The sequence below is a fragment of the Callithrix jacchus genome, chromosome 10 (genome assembly GCF_049354715.1).
Source record: "Callithrix jacchus isolate 240 chromosome 10, calJac240_pri, whole genome shotgun sequence".
Lineage (NCBI taxonomy): Eukaryota > Metazoa > Chordata > Mammalia > Primates > Cebidae > Callithrix > Callithrix jacchus.
The window spans coordinates 80,256,583-80,277,514 of record NC_133511.1 but is presented as its reverse complement, the minus strand read 5'-3'; the positions used below and the strand labels follow the sequence as shown (position 1 = coordinate 80,277,514).

The window sequence follows — 20,932 nt, the reverse complement described above, 5'->3', positions numbered from 1 at the left end:
AAGAAAAAATAAAAATAAAAATCTGAGATAAGGCTACGCTTGGGCTGAGCCATATGGTCTGGAAGAATGTGCTGGATCTAAAGAGGCTCAGGGGACCTGAACCACAGGGTTTCCATTTCTATGGACTTTCACTGGCCTGGGGTATTCATGTGACTCAGCTACTTGCACATCTATGTGGTTGCTCCATTTTCTCAATAATAGATCTCCTCACAGCTCTGCTTTCTCATAATTTCTTTGTCTTTTCTTTTTCTTTGTCTCTTCTTTTCTTTCTTTTTTTTTTTTTTGAGTCAGATCTGCGTCTTTTGCCCAGGCTGGAGTACGGTGGCGTGATCTGAGATCACTGTAGCCTCTGCCTCCCAGGCTCGAATGATCCTCCCACCTCAGCCTCCTGAGTAGCTGGGACTATAGGCATGCATCACCATGCCCAGCTAATTTTTGTATTTTTGGTAGAGATGGGGTTTCACCATGTTGCTCAGACTGGTCTTGAGCTCCTGGGATCAAGTGATCTGCCTGCCTTGGCCTCCCAAAGTGCTGAGATTATAGGTGGGAGTCAGCACTGGTCTTTCTTGTAATTTCTATTTGTTCATCCATTGCTCATGATAGTTGTCCCACTTCCCTCTAAATCATGGCCCTTGAATCATAGCTCCTGCTCTGAAATGCCTTCTTCTCTCAGAGTTTCTCTTTTTAAATTCCCGAGTGAGAAAAGATGGTTGTCCCATCTCCTCTTTCTGTGTCATTTCATGTTGTAGGTCACTTTCCAGCCTATGGATTTATCACACTTGGGTTTAGCTTCTCACTATCGCTTGTCCAGTCAGTTATGGTAGCTGCTGTCCATTATGGTAGCCACCAACCACATGGTGGCCAAAGGGTGATAGCGTCACATGGTAAAAACAGGGCTTCCCTTGGCTGCCTTTTGCAGAGACAATGAACCAAGTATTTACCCTTAGGAAGGGTTGTGGATGTAACAGTGGAGTTAGTTAATGTGTTAACTACCATCCTGTAATGTCAGCATTAGCTAGGACCACATCTAGGTGCCCAAATCTGTGATGCTATGATTTTCCCTGAGGCTTTGGCTCTTGGGGGGCCTGGATCTGTGATCTAAATTAACTCCTTTTATAGCCAGAAGTTCCCAGATGGTTGTGATTGCTTGGTTTAGGCAAACCCATTCTTTCCTTCTGTGCCCCCAATCCAGACCTCCTCTATTCCTTCCCCAATTTAGAGACACTTCAGCAAGGGAGGGAAGGACAATGTCTCCCACATGTGGGTCTCAGAGCCACAAAAAATAGTGCAGTGTCTTGGGAGGAAGCCTGCTGCAGAGGCTGCTGGAGAGTTTCTGATTTTCTGCTTTGAGTCTTAATAATTCAGGGATGATGTGGTCGGGGCCTAAGGGGATCATTTTGCAATTTCACCCCTGACAGCATTGGCTTGGGCTCTGATGCTTGGGCCACCTTTGACTCAGAGCTAAGTTAAATAATTAAATCTACTGCCTCCCAGATTTGGCAGGGATGGGGGTGGGCGGTGGCTGCATAGGCCCTGGGAATCTCCTAGGCAGGCAGAATGGGTTTTACTCAGCCATGTGGCAGGGGAGGGAGGCCTGGAAATTTTCCATTTCTAATATACTTTCCCTAACTGCTCTGAATGCCTAAAAATAAGCCAGTGGACCCATACTTTACCTGAAGGATTTAAAAGCAACTCCCTATACTACCCAAGACTGTCCTTGGAGTTAGCATCAGTCCCATGGGCTTTACAGAGGACTGAGTTTCACATCCTTTCCTCCTATTGGGTATGGAGAGGGAGATAGCAGGGAACTGTGAGATCCCAAGGGTAATGTGTGCATGTAAGTGTGTGTGAGTGAGTGTGTGTGTGTGTGTGTGTGTATGTGTATTGGGGATAGATGTGGGAGGCAGGATTGAAAGAATAAACATGTTCAGAATTGGGGCTAGGTGGCACTAAATGCAGATGTCAGCAGGGCTGTACCTCTAATAAAGACCCAAGTCTTATCCTGGCTGTGCCACTCATTGTCTGTGTCCTTGATTGAGCAAGTCTCTTAATCTTCCTGGGCTTCAGTTTCCTCATTTGTAAAATGAAGAGATTGGGGGAGGAAGTCTCCAAGGATCCTTCCAGTTCTGCATCGCTGGACTGGAAACACATCCCTTCTGGAGAAGAGCTGATAAGGTGAGGTAGGTTCTACTGGAATGTCTCCTTTCAGGCTTTCAAATAGTAAGAGCAGTACAGCAGCACATGACCAGAAGGAAACATGTGGGAGGTCTCACAGCTAAGCTCAGACTGCTCTGAATCCAAGCCCTTGCCAGTCTCACTCCCAGTCCAGTTAGAAAACTGTGTCCCTTCTTCAAGACATGTTACTTGTGTTTGCCAGAAAATAATTGTCTTAATAACTCTACAGATCCACAATGCCTGCAATGTGAAAGGCACTCCCTGGAACTGTGCAAAGCACAGTGACCTGCCATACCATCACATGCTCTGCCATGGGCAGGGTACGGGCTCAGGAGATACTGGGTGCCATAAAGACTGTACTGTAGAGCAATGGTTTGCAAACTGCTGGGCCCTACCTCAGAGTTTCTGATTCAGTAGGTCAAGGGTGGATCCTGAAAATGTGCATCTCTAAAAAGTTTCCAGGTGAATCTGATGCTGCATAACTGGGGACCACATACTGAGAACCACACTGTAGGTATGAGATGTCATCTAGTCCCTTCTTCCACTCTGAATCCTTTTTATGGATTAGTAAACCTAGGGGAAGTGAGTTATCAGTATCACAGAGCTGTGACCAGATTTCTCATTCAGTCGTTTTTCATTTATTTATTTATTTTTCAGAGACAAGGTCTTTCTCTATTGCCCATGCTGGAGTGCAGTGGTATGATCCTAGCTTACTGCAGCCTCAAACTCCCAGTCTTCAGCAATCCTCTTGTTTCAGCCTCCCAAGTAGCTTGGATTACAGGTGCAACCCACTGCACCTTGCCAGTCCTCTTTCTACTCCATCATCTTGTCATCCCTTGAATAGTGACATTAGTGGGAAATCCAGCATCTTCCTCAGCTTCCTGGAGATCTTTGAGGAAAGGTGATTCCAAGTCAGGGCTCTCAGGAGGCAGGAGAAGGACCTTACTAGCCTCTGACAAGCCATGGGAAGTTATTTCTCAAACTCAGGCTGTACCAGCACAGGTGAAGCCTGAACTCATTACAGGACCCTGGCAGGACACATGGCAGAAGTTCCCTCCTTACCCCGGTAAGGGGAGGCTAATTCAGAAGGAAACGTACCAAGCTGTGGTTTCCTGCTCCAGCTCTGCTGGACCTTGCTGACCTTGAGTGAATTGTTTGCCTTCACGGTCCCAAACCTTTGTTCCATACCCAAATTCCAAATCTAGTTTGACTAATCCTGCTTGGGCTTGAATGCCTCCAGTGAGTGGAAACTCATGCCTTCCCAGACATCATCCTAACTTCAGCTAAATATCCAGTCTCAATGGAGAATTTCTCTTTCTGGAGAAATATGTGCATAGATGCCAAAGGTTTTCCTAAGGCCCAGCATTTTGTCTTCCCAAGATCAGAAGGGGTCCCTTATGCTGTAAGCAGGTGATCAATAAATACTTGTTAAAGGAAAGAAATGGAGTGAGGTTGGTTGGGCGGAGTGAAGCTGACAAAAAGACCGTTTCATCAGCAGCTACTTAGAGGTGCAGACCATGCAGCATTCACATGGCTGCTACCACCTTGTGTGAGCTGGACACTGCCTGCCTCTCCTATCCCATCTTACATGACCTTCCCTCATACTCACTCCTTTTATAACCACATATTTATTTGTGTGACTGTTCGAATAATATCTGTCTTCTCCCCCAGACTGGATGAGGGCAGGGACAGTGTTTGTTTTGCTCACCAACGTATCCCTAGCACTTAGCAATGTACCTATCACATAGTATATGCTCAACACATATTGTTTTTGAGGCAGGGTCTCACTCTGTCCCCCAGGCTGGAGTGCAGTTGCATGATCTTGGCTCACTGCAGCCTCAACCTCTGGGCTCAAGCAATTCTCCCACCTCAGCCTCCCGAGTAGCTAGGAATACATGTGGATGCCACCACAGCGGCTAATTTTTGTATTTTTTGTAGAGACAGGGTTTTGCCATGTTGCTCAGACTGGCCTTGAACTCCTGGGCTCAAGGGATTTGCCCGCCTCAGCCTCCCGAAGTGTTGGGATTACAGGTGTGATGAGCCCTTGGGTCCGGCTTCAACACATATTGTGAAAGGAAGGAATGACTTGTCTGTTCTGTGGCAGAGTAGTGCTTAGCCCCCTTAAATTCCTGTTTAACTAGGCAGAAAACATATGCATATGTAAATTATTTTTCTCAAACGCTGAGGGTAGTACTCTAAGAGATAGCCTATTTCCAAGAAAAAAAAAAAATGAATGGATGTTAGGGTAAAGGCTAAGTTGCTTTTAGCAACTTTAAAAAGGTTCCAAAATACAATGACTTAAGAAAATACAAGCTTATCTCTAACAAAAGCACCCCAAGGTAAGCAGGCTGGAACAGCAAAGCCCCTCTGATTCACACAGTCATTAAGGGTCCCAAGTTCCTTCCATCTTACTGTTTTGTCATCCCCAATGCCATTGTCTTCATCTGTGTATTAGAGTTCTCTAGAGGGACAGAACTAGTAGGATATATATACTTACATGATCACAAGGTTCCACAATAGGCTGTCTGCAAGCTTGAGGGGCAAGGAGAGCCATTCTGAGTCTCATAACTGAAGAACTTGGAGTCTGATATTCGAGGGCAGGAAGCGTCCAGCACAGGAGAAAGATATAGCTGGGAGGCCAGGCCAGTCTCACCTTTTCACATTTTTCTGCCTGCTTTATATTCTCTGGCAGCTGATTAAATGGTGCCCACCAGATTAAGGGTGGGTCTGTCTTCCTCAGCCCACTGACTCAAATGTGAATCTCCTTTGGCAGCACCCTCACAGACACACCCAGGATCAATACTTTGCATCCTTCAATTCAATCAAACTGACCCTCAGTATTTTTTTTCTTTTTTCTTTATGATTCAGTCTCCGTAGAGACTGCCAAAAATTGCCAATGCCGACTATATTTCAAGTCATCATAGTGGGGTATTGGGAAAAGTTTTCAGTTAGCAATAATCGTGCCTCGGCTAAACCTCATTGGCTACGATACTGCCACTATGCAAAGCTACATTCAGTATTAACCATCACGATCTGCATGGTGAAAGATGGGCCATAGACCCAAACACGTTTCAGCTTGTAAGAAGGGGAGAGACTAGATGTCCAGGGTGAGTAATTAAAAACAAACAAAATAACAAGTGAGGCAAAGTTGCACCCTTCACTTCCACTCATAGTCCATTAGTTATAGGTTAGTTACAAGGTCATATCTACCTGTAAACTGACCAGGAAATGAATGGCCATTTGCCTAGCTTAACCTCTATTCCTATGAAAGAAGAGATGAATGGATTTAAGGAGACAATTGGGGGTGTTTGTCATGAGAGGTCTTATAATAAATAACCATCACTCAGGAGATCTAAACTCAACTGGAATTACTACACCCAAACCACTAAGTTCTGCCAATTAATTGCCAGAAAAAGTTTTCTTCATGGATTCTCCCAGGTATTTCTGAAACTGTTACAGGTTGGTATTCTATATGTATTCAAGAACAGGTCCCTCCTCAATATAGCAAGATATACCCAAATTACAGATGTCCATATCCTTTGACTCAGCAAGTCTACCTGTAGGAATTTCTCCAATAGATATGTTTACCCACATGGGAAATTAAATACACATTGTTCATAAAAGGATAATATTAAAAAATATATAATATCCCAGTCTGGGTGCAGTGGCTTACACGTGCAATACCATCACTTTGGGAGGCCAAGGCGGGTGGCTCACTTGGGCAACATGGCAAAACTCCAAAAATCCATCACTATAAACCTGTATAGCATGTTACTGTACTGATTACTGTAGTCAGTTGTAACACAATGGTATTCGTGCATCTAAACAGAAAAAATGCAGTGAAAATATGGTATAAAATATTCAAAATTGTACACCTGCATTGGGCAACTATGATCAGAGCTTGCAGGACTAGAAATTGCTCTGGGTGAGTCAGTGTGTGAATGGTGAGGAAATATGAAGGCCTAGGACATTACTGTACTTTACTGTAGCTTTATAAATACTGTACATTTAGGCTACACTAAATTTATAAACACAGCCCTGCGTGGTGGTATGTGCCTGTAGTCCCAGCTACTTGGGAGGCCAAGGAGGGAGAATCATTTGAGTCCAGGAGTTTGAGACCAGCCTCAACAACATAGTGAGACCCCTAGAAAAATTTAAAAATTGCCCAGGTGTGGTGGTGTGTGCCTGTAGTCCTAGCTACATGGGAGGCTGAGGTAGAAGGATCACTTGAGCCCAGGAGTTTGAGGCAGCAGTGAGCTGCCAGTCTGAGTGACAGAGCAACACCCTTCTAAAATAAATAAATAAAATTTAAAAATGAAGTGTTTTTAAATAGAAAAAAATGTTTTGTCTTTATATCTTTATTCTATAAGCTTTTTTCTTAATTTTTATTTTGGGTTCTGAGGTACATTAAGGTTTGTTACATAGGTGAGCTTGTGTCATGGGGGGTTTGTTTTACTTTTTATTTTTTATTTTTTTTTCAAAAAATAAAACTAAGACACAAACACACACATTGCCTAGGCCTACACAGGATCAGCATCATCATTACCTCCACATCTTGTCCCACTGGAAGGTCTTCAGGGTTAATAACATGAATGGAGCTGTCATCTTCTTATGATACCAATGTCTTCTTCTGGAATATCTCCTGAAGGATTAGCCTGAGGCTGATTTACAGTTAACTTTTTTTTTTTTTTTTTTTCCTCTAAGATGGAGTCTCCCTCTGTCTCCCAGACTGGAGTGCAGTGGTGCACCTTGGCTCACTGCAACCTCTGTTTCCTGAGTTCAAGCAATTCTCCTGCCTCAGCTTCCTGAGTAGCAGGGACTTAAGGCACCTACCACCATACCTGGCTAATTTTTTTTTGTTTTGTTTTGTTTTGTTTGAGATGCAGTCTCACTATGGCTCACTGCAACCTCTGCCTCCCCGGTTCAAGCAATTCTCCTGCCTTAGCCTCCCGAGTAGCTGGGACTCCAGGCACGCGCCACCATGCCCAGCTAATTTTTGTATTTTTAGTAGAGATGAGATTTCACCATGTTAGCCAGGCTGGTCTCAAACTCCTGACCTTAAGTGATCCACCCACCTCGGCTTCACAAAGTGCTGGGATTACAGGCGTGAACCACTGTGCCTAGGCTTTCCTTCTTTTCTTTTTCTTTCTTTTTGAGACAGGATCTTGCTCTGTCACCCAAGCTGGAGTGCAGTGGTGCAATCATTGATCACTGCAGCCTCAATCTCCCAGGCTCAAGAGATCCTCCCACCTCAGCCTTCTGAGTAACTGTGACTACAGGCATGCACCACCACGCATGGCTAATTTTTGCATTTTTTATAGAGACAGGGTTTCTGCCATATTTCCCAGACTGTTCTCGAACTCGTGGCTTCAAATGATCCTCCTGCCTCAGCCTCCCAAAGTGTTGAGATTACAGGCATGAGCTGCTGTACCTGACTTTTTTTTAAATTAATAAGCATGAGTACACACTAAAATAACAATTAAAAAGCATAGTATAATCGGCTGGGTGTGGTGGCTCACACCTGAAATCCTAGCACTTTGGGAGACTGAAGGAGGGCCAATCACTGAGGAGGGAGTCAAGACCAGCCTGGACAACATGGTGAAACCCCATCTCTATCAAAAATACAAAAATTAGCCAGGCATGGTGGTGCGTGCCTGTAATCCCAGCTGCTTGGGAGGCTGAGGCAGGAGAACTGCTTGAACCCAGGAGGCAGAGGTTTCAGTGAGCTGAAATCGCACCACTGTACTCCAGCCTGGGGGACAGAGTGAGACTATACATAATTGTACAGTACATAATATTACTTTTTATACAGCTGGTGGCACAGTAGGTTGTTTACATCAGCATCACCACGAACACGAGTGGTGCTTTGTGCTATGACATTAAGATGGCCACAACCTCACTAGACAATAGAAACTTTTCAGCTCCCTTAAAATATGGTTGAGGCTATATATAGCCTCCCAGGCTCAAGAGATTCTCCCACCTCAGCCTTCTGAGTAGCTGTGACTACAGGCACACACCACCATGCCTGGCTAATTTTTGTATTTTTTATAGAGGCAGAGTTTCCGCCAAGTGCACTTTGGGAGGCTGAGGTGGGAGGATTGCTTGAGACCACGAGTTTGAGATCAGCCTGGGAAACATGGGGAAAACCTGGTATCTATAAAAAATATCCCAACCTTAAAGTACAGGCCAAACTGGCCCTAGCCCTCAGAGAAAGGAGGAAGTTTTGCCTTACTCCATTCTATGAGGTGGCTCCCCAGACCTCATTTATAGCCACAGGATGGAACTCTAGCCAGGATGATTCACTGTAGTAATAACCATTCCCTTCAGAACTTATTTCCTAAATGACTGCCGGAGTATTTTTTGGCCTTATGGTCCTCAAAAGACAATTGCAATAATCTGATATAAATATATTTCCGATGTCTGGCCAGTCAGCTTTTAGATATCAAATTAAACTCAAATTAAGATATGTAATCTGGGGAATCAATTGCTGGCCCAGGGGCAAATGTGCCAAAATAAGTCTAGTTTCTCCTATGGTTGGTCTCTCCCCATTAACAGCTCAAAATCCTGGGGTCCAGTCTTTCCCAACGTCAACTTATTACATGAAGAAAAAACAACAACCAGATATTAGACACAATATTAGAGGAAGGAGAAACGTAATGGTACCAGGAGACTGGGATGAGATCATGATAGCTATTGAGCACTATATATAGCTCTCTGAGCTCACTGCTGCAAGAAAGAATGATTATGGATTGTGTAACTGTCCTTGTTTGGTGAGAGGATATTTGTCCATAGATACAAATATGTAATTGAAAGAGACATTCATCACAGATTCTTATATAAAGGATATTGAACAAGAGCATAAACAGTGTCTTCAATGGTAATGTAGCAAAAACCTCAAGGTAAAACACAGCAGTGCCTGGGGGTGGCTAATTCCAGAACTCGATGGGGAGCTGGGTAACAAGAAAGAAAGAGGAGAAATGTTTTGGAGAGGTGTCCACATGGAGGGTAGTGAGGACAGCCAATGGCTTTCATAGAGATTGTCATCTGGCCCGGGCTAGCAGATTTGAATAGCCGTGTGCTCTGTTGCTATGTGGAGAGTTAGTGGACACTCTGTGTTGCCTCCAGCTTCCATTTTAACAGAATCTTGATTTTTTTCAGCTATCCATTTCTCCCTCATGCAGCCATGAGTATCAAGGGAAGAAGACTCCATGCCCAGCTCCAAGAGCCAGGCCTGACTGATTGGTCCAAAGGAAATCTTATCCCCTTGCCCAGATTAGTCCAAGAATATGCATACGACCCAATTCTGACCAATGAGTATGTAAGAAGATTCCAAGAAAAGTTTCTTTGTTTCAAAAAAAGCCACAAGAGATGTTCTCTCTTCTTCCTCCAGATCTTATGCCTTGATTTTGTATGATGGAATTACAGGCGCCCACTACCATGCCTGACTAATTTTTGTATTTTTAGTAGGGATGGGGTTTCACCATGTAGCCCGGCTGATCTCAAACTCCTAAGTTCAGATGATTCACCCACCTAGGCCTCCCAAAGTGCTGAGATTATACGGGTGAACCACTGTGCCTGGCAAGAAGGTATTTTAACTAACCCCCATGGAAGTTTTATCTACTCCCATGGAACTTGTAGTGGAGGAGGGCTAGACATTAAACAATTGATTTCACAAATAATTATTTAATCATAATAGTATAAAGTACTAAAAGCATACGGTGCATAAAAGAGGATCTGATCTTGTCTGTGAGTGGCATGTTCCCTTCTCAGTCACCATTCTCACTGGTCTTTTAAATTTCAACTGTGTTTCTTATAAGAAGGTATTTACACTTAAGTCTGAGTTTTGCTTCTTGACAAGAACTTCTGACATCTATTTGGTGACCACAGATAGGCTTTAACTATAAGACAAGGGCCAGGGGCAGTGGCCCACATTTGTAATCCCAGCTCTTTGAGAGGCCAAGGTGGGACAATCACTTGAGGCCAGGAGTTCAATACCAGTCTGGCCAACACAGTGAGATCCCATCTGAAAAAGAAAGAGAGGGAGAGAAAAAGAAAAAACTGTAAGACCAACAGGCACTAGAGAGAGAGGGAGAAAAAGAGAGAAACAGAAAAAAATGTATAAGACCAATAGATAATAAAGCTGACGAGCTTCTGTGAAAATTGTGGAGCCTGAATTGCATTCCCTCTTGGATGGGAGGAGTCCAACCTGTGGTTTGCCTAGAATGAGAAAATCTCACTTCACTAACCAGCAATGCCAAAGAAATCCTGAGAAATGAGACAACTAGAAGAGCTGGGGGTGGGGTTTGGGAATCATTCACAGTGGTGCAATCAAGTATTGGATACATTAAAAACAAGTGTTATATTAGTTATCAATTGGTTGACTTCTGAGGACAAGATAGCAAAATTAAAGTCCTTTCCCTTACTTTACTCAGACATCAGCCCATTGCCAACAAGGAGACTTACAAACAAAAACACAAACTCCATCTTTGGGAACACAAGGAGAAATCTGAAATAGAGAAAGCAGGTGGAGAAATCGTCTCAAGAAATTGGAGGAAGGCAAAGCTGCTACAGCAGATTTGCCTGATACCTCATACGTATATTCTCAGCCCATCTGAGACTTTAGGCACAGCTGAAACTCACCTGTGCTGATAGTGTCGTGCCTCATACATGCAATCCGAATCTTTTCTCTCTTTGCCTTGGAGCTTCTTCAATATTATGAAAGCTGCTTGGCTCATGTGTAAGAGAAAAGGCACTTGGGAGATGGGGCTCCCCAAATTAATGCCAGTGGGGGGCAGTCCTCAACCAAAGGGGGCCCACAGAAAGAGAGGATGAATGCTTCAGTGTCCAGTGCCTTGGGCAGACAATTCAGAGAGGCATACTCTTCCCTTTTCAGCCCCCAACTGCCTCAGTGATGACCTTAGTAATGTAACTTTCCATTGGCTTTTCCTTCTTCCTTTGATTAGCTTTTCTCTACTTCTTCACTCTTGCTTCCTGGGGTCATCCCTCAAATAAACTACCTCCACTCAGGTTCTTATTTTAGACTTTACTTTCAGGGAAAATCAAACGAGTGCAGAGGGTACTTGCAAAGGAGACACTGACAAGAAGCAAGTCAATATCCCTGCAGCACCCTAGAAAGGCTCAGGAATTAGAGGCACCAGACGCCTTGGAAAGCAAGAGTGAAGTTTCCAGGGAAAAAGCCAGCCCTCTGCCTTAGCAAGGTACAAAGAAACCCTCTAGGCAACATACACAGATTGCAATCCTGCCCATACACAGATTGCAATCGGCCTTCCAGTGCCATACTCTTCTCTTCCTCTAGAACATAAATTTTTCAAAACAGTCTGAAACCCATGGAAAAGTTGTAAGATTAGTATAAAGAATTTTCTTCCCTCTGTTTAATACCAAGTCACTGACATGATAACCCATCACCACTGAGTACTTCAGTGTGTATTTCCTAAACACAAGAACATAGCCACAATAAAGCCATCAAAATCAGGAAACTGATATCAACACATTACAACCATCCAGTCTTCAGACCCCATGCAAATTTCACCAGTTATCCCAAGTAGGTCTTTTTTCAGCAAAGAAGCCAGTTCAGCATTACACGTTGCATTTGGTTGTCATGTCTCTTTATTCTCCTTTTTAATCTGACACAGTTTACTTCAGTCTTTTCTTGACATTCATAACCTTGAAGATTGCAGTTCTAGTTATTTTGTAGAATGTCTGTCAATTTAGGTTTGTCTGATGTTTTCTCAATGATTAGATTCAGGTTACACATCACAGGAATGATATTATGCTCTTATTGTGTCTTACCGGGGGTATGTTGTTTTCATTTGTCCCGTTACTAATGATGTGCACTTTGATCATTTGACGAAGGTGGTGTTTTCCAGCTCTCTCCACCGAAAACCTTCTCTCTTTCCCTTTGTAATAAGCATTTTGTGGGCAGAATTTGTTGTTTTTGTTTTTGCTCCTCTCTAATTAGAAGAAATGTGGATAAATGTTTTGAAACCATGCAAATATACTGTATCAAACTTTAACTTATTTAATCTATATAAGTATGTGTTCATAGTCCTGTTTCATTCAGTGGTATAAGTCTGGATTCTCCACAGAAACAAAATCTATAAGACATATATATACAAATGTATGTTAAAAATATATAATAATGTATATAACATTAAAATATATAACATATAAAAATAGCAAACCTAGGCTGGGCATGGTGGCTCACGCCTGTAATCCTAGCACTTTGGGAGGCTGAGGTGGGTGGATCACCTGTCAGGAGTTTGAGACCAGCCTAGTTAACATGGTAAAACCCCATTTCTACTAAAAATACAAAAAATTAGCTGGACATGGTGGTGTGTGCCTATAATCCCAACTCCTTGTGAAGCTGAGTCAGGAGAATCACTTGAACCTGGGAGGTGGAGGTTGTAGTGAGCTGAGATCATGCCATTGCACTACAGCTTGGGCAACAAGAGTGAACCTCCGTCTCAAAAAAAAAAAAAAAAAACTATATACATATAATAATCATAATATATATGATTTGTTTTCATTTTATTTTTTGAGACAGGGTCTCACTCTGTTATGCAGGCTGAAGTACAGTGGGGCTGTCTCGGCTCATTGCGACCTCCACTTTCTGGGCTCATGTGATCCTCCCACCTCAGCCTTCTGAGTAGCTGGGACTACAGGTGCACACCACCACACAGGCTAATTTGTGTTTTTTCTTTTTTTTTTGAGATGGAGTGTCACTCTGTCACCCAGGCTGGCGTGCAGTGGCACAATCTTGGCTCACTGCAACCTCCACCTCCCGGGTTCAAGCAATTCTCATGCCTCAGGCTCCTGAGTAGCTAGGATTACAGGCACCTGCCATCATGCCCAGCTAATTTTTGTGTTTTTAGTAGAGATGAGGTTTCACCATGTTGGCTAGGCTGGTCTTGAACTCCTGACCTCAAGTGATTTGTCCGCCTCAGCCTCCCAAAATTCTGGGATTAGAAGCGGGAGCCACCACATCTGACCATGTATTAGTTATTATAAAGAATTTTCTCACATAGTGTCGGAGGCTGAGAAGTCCCAAGATATGCAGTTGGCAAGCTGACGAGCCAGGAGAGCTGGAGGTGTAAGTTCTAACCCAAGTCTGAGTCTGAAGGCAGGAGGAGACTGATGTCCCAACCCAAAGAGCGTAGGACAGAGAATAAATTCTCTCTTACTGAGCTTTTTGTTCTGTTCAGGTGTTCAACAAATTGGATGAGGTACACCCACACTGGGGAAAGACAATCTGTTTTACTCAGCCTACCAATTCAAATGTTAATTTTATCTAGAAACACTCTCATAGACATACCCAGAATAATGTTAACCAAATATCTGGGTACCCTATAGCCCAGTCAAGTTGACACATAAAATTAATCAGCATGGGTGGGTTATACTTCATTATTATCCTTAGTAACTTTGATATGCAAATCATTCTGGATTTAGCCAGTGAACATCTCTGCAAGCTGTCCTCTATGTCCTTTTGACATGTCCGCATCAATTTTTCAGCATTTTTTTACATTCTGGCACAAAAAGGTGTTAAACCAGACTCATCTTGCATTTTCTGTAATTGAGGCCCTGAATCAGCCATATCTCCAAGGTACCCTGGCTCCTTTTAGTGAAGGATGTTTTTATTATTTTTATTTATTTATTTATTTATTCTGAGATGGGGTCTGACTGTGTCACCCAGGCTAGAGTGCAGGGGTGTGATCTTGGCTCACTGCAACCTCTGCCTCCCAGGCTCAAGTGATTCTTCCACCTCGGCTTCTCATGTAGCTAGGACTACAAGCATGAGCCACCATGCCCAGCTAATTTGTGTGCGTGTGTGTGTGTGTGTGTATATATTTGTAGAGATGGCGTTTTGCCATTTTACCCAGGCTAGTCTTGAACTCCTGGGCTTGAGTGATCCATGCCCCTCAACCTCTCAAAATGCTGGGATTACACGCATGAACCATTGCGCCTGGCTGAAGAATGGTTTTTAAAAATCAAGAACTGAGTGCTAGGTGTGTTCATTGTGTTTCAAATATCACTGTTTCTGGACTCTAAGAATGGGCAAAGCTAGGAAATATATCTACATATGTCCATGTGGAGTGTGTGTGTTGTGTGTATATATATTTTCATATATAGATATTTATATGTATATTTCTTTTTTTTAGTACACTTGGAAGACGGCCAAGCAGGCGACTTGAGAGATTGAAGTGCATATATGTATATTTATTTCTAAATCTATCTATATACATTGAAGAAAATGTTTCCACCAATATTCAATTTTTAACCCAACTCCAGAAGGTTCATCCTCATTATCTTCCTTTCCATATTTTTATCTCCATTCTCTTGATAGCAAGAAATCTTATGGATGCGTAGGATATTTTTTAATTGAAGAAAGGAAGTTACAAAATTGCATGCACATTATGAGGTCATCCTTTTCTTAAAGTTAATACATGCATTGAAAAATTATTTTCCCCCCGATCGAGGGGAGTGGGGTTTTGGGGACTTTGCAATTCTTGTATTACATCTATATTTATAATATTTTAAAATTTTTGGCCAAGAGCAGTGGTAACTTTTTTTTTTGTAACAGGGTCTCTCTTTGTCTCCCAGGCTAGAGTGCAGTGGAATGAACAATCAGGGTTCACTACAGCCTTAACCTCCTGGGCTCAAGCGATCCTCTTGCCTCAGCCCCCTAAGTAGTTGGGACTGCAGGTGTTCACTACCATGCCTGGCTAATTTTTTGCAGTTTTAGTAGAGATGAGATTTTGCCATATTGGCCAAGCTGGTCCTAAACTCCTGGATTCAAGCAATCCACCCGCCTCAGCCTCTCAAAGTACTGGGATTACAGGCATTATCCACTGAGCCCACATGGGCAGTTACTTTTTAACGGGATGTTGGTAGCTCTTTTCCTGTTGCCCTACAATTGACACTAAAGCCCATGGCCAAAAAACCCAAAAACAAAATATCTCATGTTCTAAAGAGAACAGTTTACATTTAAAGTGTAGAACCCTCCAACCCTTGAACCTTCCCTGGGCTTACAAACAGGATGCACAATTTGTTCTGCTGCCATCAGTCACCACCCCTCCACCGTCGGGCCCCACCTTCTGAATTATATTAAAATATAGAAAATGGAAGGCAGGGGAGACTTCTTGAAGGTAGTTGGACTTGGGGAGACTGCAGTGTTTGTTCATGGTGAGTGGGTGTTTTCTTCTCTACCTGAAGCCTTGTATGGCGAAATGAGGGAGGGGGCTCCAAAGGAATTGCTATTACTAGTATTATTATTGTTTTATTTTTTAAGAGGCAGGATTTCTCTCTGTTGTCCAGGCTGAAGCACAGTGTTGTGATCATAATAACCTCAAGCTCCTGGTCTCTGGCAATGCTCCCACCTGTCTCTCCAGTGAGTAGCGCTATAGGCATACGCCACAATGCTTGGCCGATTCTTTCTTTATTTTGTACAGACAGGGTCTCACTATGTTGTCCAGGCTGGTATTGAACTCCTGGCCTCAAGCAATCCTCCTGTCTCAGCCTCCCAGAGCACCTGGATTACATGTGTGACCTACCACAATGGTCCCCAGAGGAAGCATTTATAGGGATCAGAGTTGCCTGCAAGATGAGACTGCAAAGCTATTTCCCATGTGGACATGTGCTTAGGTAGTAGATTACTGAACTATCTGTAGGGTTTAACTGAGCAAGAGAGCAGAAAATTTGAGGGAGATGGCCCTTTCCTTCTTCCCCACCCCCATATACTAGAGGTACTAGAAATAGTTCCTTTTCTTTAAGGCAGGAAAGAAGGTGTTAGAGTCTGATGTGGGCCAATCAGAGTACTGCTTTCATCTGCCTGGGTTCTACACAAATTAAGAAACCAGAGAGAATGTCTGTTACCATCTAACCAGATAGATAGATGGTGACAAAAACTCACCTTTTTAGGTAATAAAGGTTAAATTGAGGCATATAGTTCACAGGGGAGCCAAATAAGTGAGCTAATGAACCCCTGAATTAGGCAGACTCACCATCCAGTGAGGACCCCAGGAGCCTCCAGACATGGGGCACTCCCCAGATGAGACTTAAAGCAGAAGAGAACTCCTTCTTCCTGCAGGTAGGCTCTAGCCTAAGAACACAAAAGAAAATAAATTTATTTTTTATTATTATAATTTTTTGAGACACAGTCTCACTCTGTTGCCCAGTCTGGAGTACAGTGGCACAGTCTTTGCTCACTGTAGCCTCCACCTCCCAGGTTCAAGCAATTCTCGTGCCTCAGCCTCCTGAGTGGCTGGGATTACAGGCACGCGCCACCATGCCTGGCTAATTTTTGTATTTTTAGTAGAGATGGGGTTTCACCGTGTTGTCCAGACTGGTCTCAAACTCCTGGCTTCAAGTGATCTGCCTGCCTCAGCCTTCCAAAGTGCTGGGATTACAGATGTGAGCCACTGTGCTGGGCTAGTAAAGAAATTTTAAAGGAGGCACCAAATCAACTATGCCCAGCCTACTCTCACATGTATGAATCAAGTAAGTCACTCTACTTTTCATGGACAGGGTAAATTAATGGAGAGTGTCACAATAATTGAGCTCTCTTATTTGAAAGGAAACATTGATGATGAGGGAGAAGCCTTCCCCCTATTAAGGAGAGGGATAGCTTATTGCTAGATTTTATTCCTTTACTTCTTTTCTAAGCAATCAGGGTGAAACCTAAGCCTGGGATGAGGAGTAGGTGTATGTGATGAGGATCAGATTTATACTGAATTTAAGTTTAAACTCCAAATGGATTATCAATGTAAGTGTAAGAGTTGCAACTAAAAAGCGCTTGGAAAAGAACACAGGTGTAAAGTTTTAAGACTTTGGGTTAGGGCAAGGTGAGGCGGTTCACACGTATAATTCGGGCACCTTGGGAGGCTGAGGCAGGTGGATCACATGAGGTCAGTAGTTTGAGACCAGCCTGGCCTGGTGAAACCCCATCTCTACTAAATATACAAAAATTAGCTGGGCATGGTGGCACATGCCTGTAATCCCAGCTACTCAGGAGGCTGAGGCAGGAGAATTGCTTGAACCTGGGAGGCAGAGGTTGCGGTAAGACAAGATTGCACCACCGCATTCCAGCCTAAGTGACAGAGCAAGACTCCATCTCATAAAACAAAAAAAGACTTTGGGTTAGACAAAGCCTCCTTGGATACTTTAAAAAGCATGAGGCTGGGCACAGTGGCTCATGCCTGTAATCCCAGGTCGAGGCAGGCAGATCACTTGAGGCCAGGAGTTCAAGACTAGTCTGGCCAACATGGTGAAACCCCGTCTCTACTAAAAATACAAAAATTAACCTGGCATGATGATGCACACCTGTAGTCCCAATTATTCAGGAGGCTGAGGCACGGGAACTGCTTGAACTGGGAGGTGGAGGTTGCAGTGAGCTGAGATCGCACCCCTGCACTCTAGCCTGGATGACAGAGTGAGAGGCTGTCTCAAAATAAATAAATAAAAAGCATGAGTGAAAGAAAAAATAGACTGGAGTTTATCAAAACTTAAAACTTTTGTGCTTCAAAGGCTATCATCAGGGATGTGAAAAGACAACCCACAGAATGAGAAGTAGTATTTGCAAGTCATATATCTAATAAGGGACTTATACCCAGAATATATAAAGAACTCTCATAAATCAGTAATTAAAAGACAACCTGATTTAAAAATGAGCTACAAATAGACATTTCCCCAACGAAGATATGCAAATGTCCAGTAAACACACAAACAGATGCTCAACATCTTTAGCCATTAGAGAAATGCAAATCAAAACCACAATGAGATTTCACTTCATACCCCCCCAGGATGGTTATAATGAAAAAGACTATAAGTGTTGACAAGGATGTACAGAAACTCCCATACACTGCTGGTGCGAATGTAAACTGCTGCTGCTGCTTTGGAAAATAGTTTGGCAGTTAACAATTAAACGTCATGTTTAAACAATTAAACAATATACATACTTATATAACTCGCAATTCCATCCCCTAAAAAATAAAAACATACATTCACACAAAAACTATATACAAATGTTCACAGCAACATTATTCATAAAAGCCAAACTATTGAAACAATCCAAATGTCCACGAACTGATGTGGCATAGGCATACATAAGAATGTTATTTGTCAAAAGGAATAAAGTATGAATACATACTACAACATGAATAAATCTTAAGGCACTATGCTAAATGACTGAAGCCACGTAATGTCTACCCTGGACCTCGTAGCCCAAGATGTGGATGAGATTGAATAGGAAGATGCAGCAGAAACATGGCTTCTGAGAGTAAACTATGGGGGTGAAGCAGGCAGTTTCTGTAAAGAAGGTTTCCCTTAGAAAACATACGGTGGCTGGGCATGGTGGCTCAGACCTGTAATCCCAACACTTCGGGAGGTCAGGGAGGGCAGATCATGAGGTCAAGAATTTGAGACCAGCCTGGCCAATATGGTGAAACCCTGTCTTTACTAAAGATACAAAAATTAGCCAGGCATGGTGGTGCATGCCTGTAGTCCCAGCTAGTTGGGAGACTGAGGCAGGAGAATAGCTTGAACCTGGGAAGCAGAGGTTGTAGTGAGCCAAGATCATTCCACTGCACTCCATCCTTGGTGAAAGAGTGAGATTCTGTCTCAAAAAAAAAAGAAAGTAAAAGAAAACATATACCATGGCCAGGTGTGGTGGCTCATGCCTATAATCCCAGCACTTTGGAAGGCTGAGGTGGGTGGATCACTTGAGGTCACCAGCCTGGCCAACATCATGAACCCCCGTCTCTATCAAAAAAACACAAAAATTAGCCAGGCATGGTGGCAAGCACCTGTAGTCTCAGCTACTCAGGAGGCTGAGGTGGGAAAATTGCTTGAACCCAGGAAGCAGAGGTTACAGTGTGCTGAAATCACGCCACTGCACTCCAAGCTGGGAGATAAAGTGAGACCCTGTCTCAAAGAAAGAAAAAAAAACAAAAATATACCTCAATATGTGTCCCACTGGGGCTCTGGGTAAGAGCTGCCTGTCCCAGGGCCGCATGTTGAGATCTGTGTAGTGTTGACAGCTTTTCCTGGATCTCCATCAAGTTACACATCCCTGACTTTACCAACGTGCATACCCTACTCTTTGCTTCTGGTTACAATTATGCCACCAAGAGATGCACAGTGAGTGACTGGCCGGGAAAAGGGAGCTCTGAGTCTGAAGGAAGCAGGGAAGGTGAGGGTACAGCTCCCTGAGAGCCTGGCCTGGGGACAGTGGGACCAGCCTCAAAGGGGATAGGGAAGATATAGAAGACAGACCCTGGAGTGTAAATGGCTCTCTGCTACATGGCTCGACCTTGCCTCAAAGTCATTTCCATGAAATTACCACCCCAAGGCACTAATAAGTGATCTAGGAGACAGCCAGTATTTTGTGTAATTTCCAGAAAGCCAGTACTAAATGGAGACCAGGATTGATTCCATTGTATTTTCTAAGAATAATAAGGGCATGCGGATAAGTGTGTCATCATAAGAGCAGAGGCTGAGGGACACCTGGTGACCCCCTGTTGAGGAACCAGCCCAAGATATCCTCCAGAGTGGCCCACAGGGAGGAGAGAACTCAACTTTTGGAATTTGTAAAATTCTCCCTCACCTGCCTCAGTTATGGTATCATCTCTCTACTCCCTATCACAGTCAGACTTCTAAAGAGTTGTCTGCATCTGCTGCCTTCACTGTTTCACTTCAATGGTTCTCATCCAAGTCATTAAAGCTGAAGCCAATCCCTTATATCCCTTGCTCCTCTGTGGCATTTAACATTCTTTGGAAATCCTTGTCCTTTGGCTTCTATAACACCATCCTCTCCTGTCTCTTTCTATCTTTCTGATTCCTCTGAGTTCATCTTTTTCACGGAATTCTCACCCACAGTCCATTACTTAAATGCTATGCACCCAGGGTTCTATTCTTGGCACTCTTCCCTTCTTGCTTTGGGTGACCTCATCCATTCCTTTGGCTTTAACCAATCCCTCCAATGCAGACAACTCCCATCTCCATATCTCTTTCCCAAGTTTCCAGCCTTTATCTTGTCCTACCACCTGGAAACACCATGGTCTCCAAGCTCAATATTTACACAATTGAGCTAATCATTTGCTAATCATGAGCTATTTCAAATGTGATCCTGTGATGTTCTTCAGTTCACTTGGTGGCAAGACTTCTAGCCAATCTACTGCCAGTGAAAATTTACCATCTCTGATTAGTTGTCATTCCTAATTCCTACCCCAAATTCCCATCATCATTACTTTGGTTAAGATCTCATCATTTCTCACATGGATTTTGCAACAGTTTGCTAAACCTGCTAGAAGCAGGTTTTCCTGCTTCTCATCTTTCCATCCCTCTAGACCATCTTCCATATTAATCTTTAAGTGATCTATTGAAAACGGAAATCTAAGCTGGGTCAGGCGGCTCACATCTACAAATCCCAAAACTCTGGGAGGCCAAGGTAACAGAATGGCTTGAGCCGAGGAGTTTGAGACCAGCCTGGGCGATGTAGTGAGACCTTGTCTCTACAAAACAGACAACCGCTAGAAAGGTCTGATTTTATCACATGGTTGAAAATCCTCTAATGATTCTCCATTTTCCTCAGGATAAAATCCAAATGCTTGATTCTGAATCCGCTATGAAGTCATGACCCTGGGCCCTTGTTGTGACCAATGGGACCTGATAGAAAGTCTGCAGGCGGGTAGTTGGGAGAGGTTTTCCTCACTACTAAAAAGCAGCGCACAGGAGCAAATGCCTT

At 43.3% G+C, this 20,932-nt stretch overlaps 1 long non-coding RNA gene and 1 other non-coding gene across 2 annotated transcripts in view; both read right to left on the bottom strand.

Annotated features, from left to right (window-relative positions):
* Positions 1-5,043: 5,043 nt before the first annotated feature.
* Positions 5,044-5,184, bottom strand: LOC118145857 (U4 spliceosomal RNA). The gene has a single exon (XR_004731352.1). It is a non-coding gene; the product is annotated as a U4 spliceosomal RNA (small nuclear RNA).
* Positions 5,185-8,853: 3,669 nt separating this feature from the next.
* The window catches only part of LOC108593816 (uncharacterized), a 34,595-nt gene continuing 22,516 nt past the window's right edge, over positions 8,854-20,932 (bottom strand). Inside the window, exons 2-3 of the long non-coding RNA XR_001914424.4 lie at positions 16,194-16,291; positions 8,854-12,146 (exon numbers count right to left, since the gene is read on the bottom strand). This is a non-coding gene — a long non-coding RNA (uncharacterized LOC108593816). The remainder of the gene's footprint in view (positions 12,147-16,193; positions 16,292-20,932) is intronic.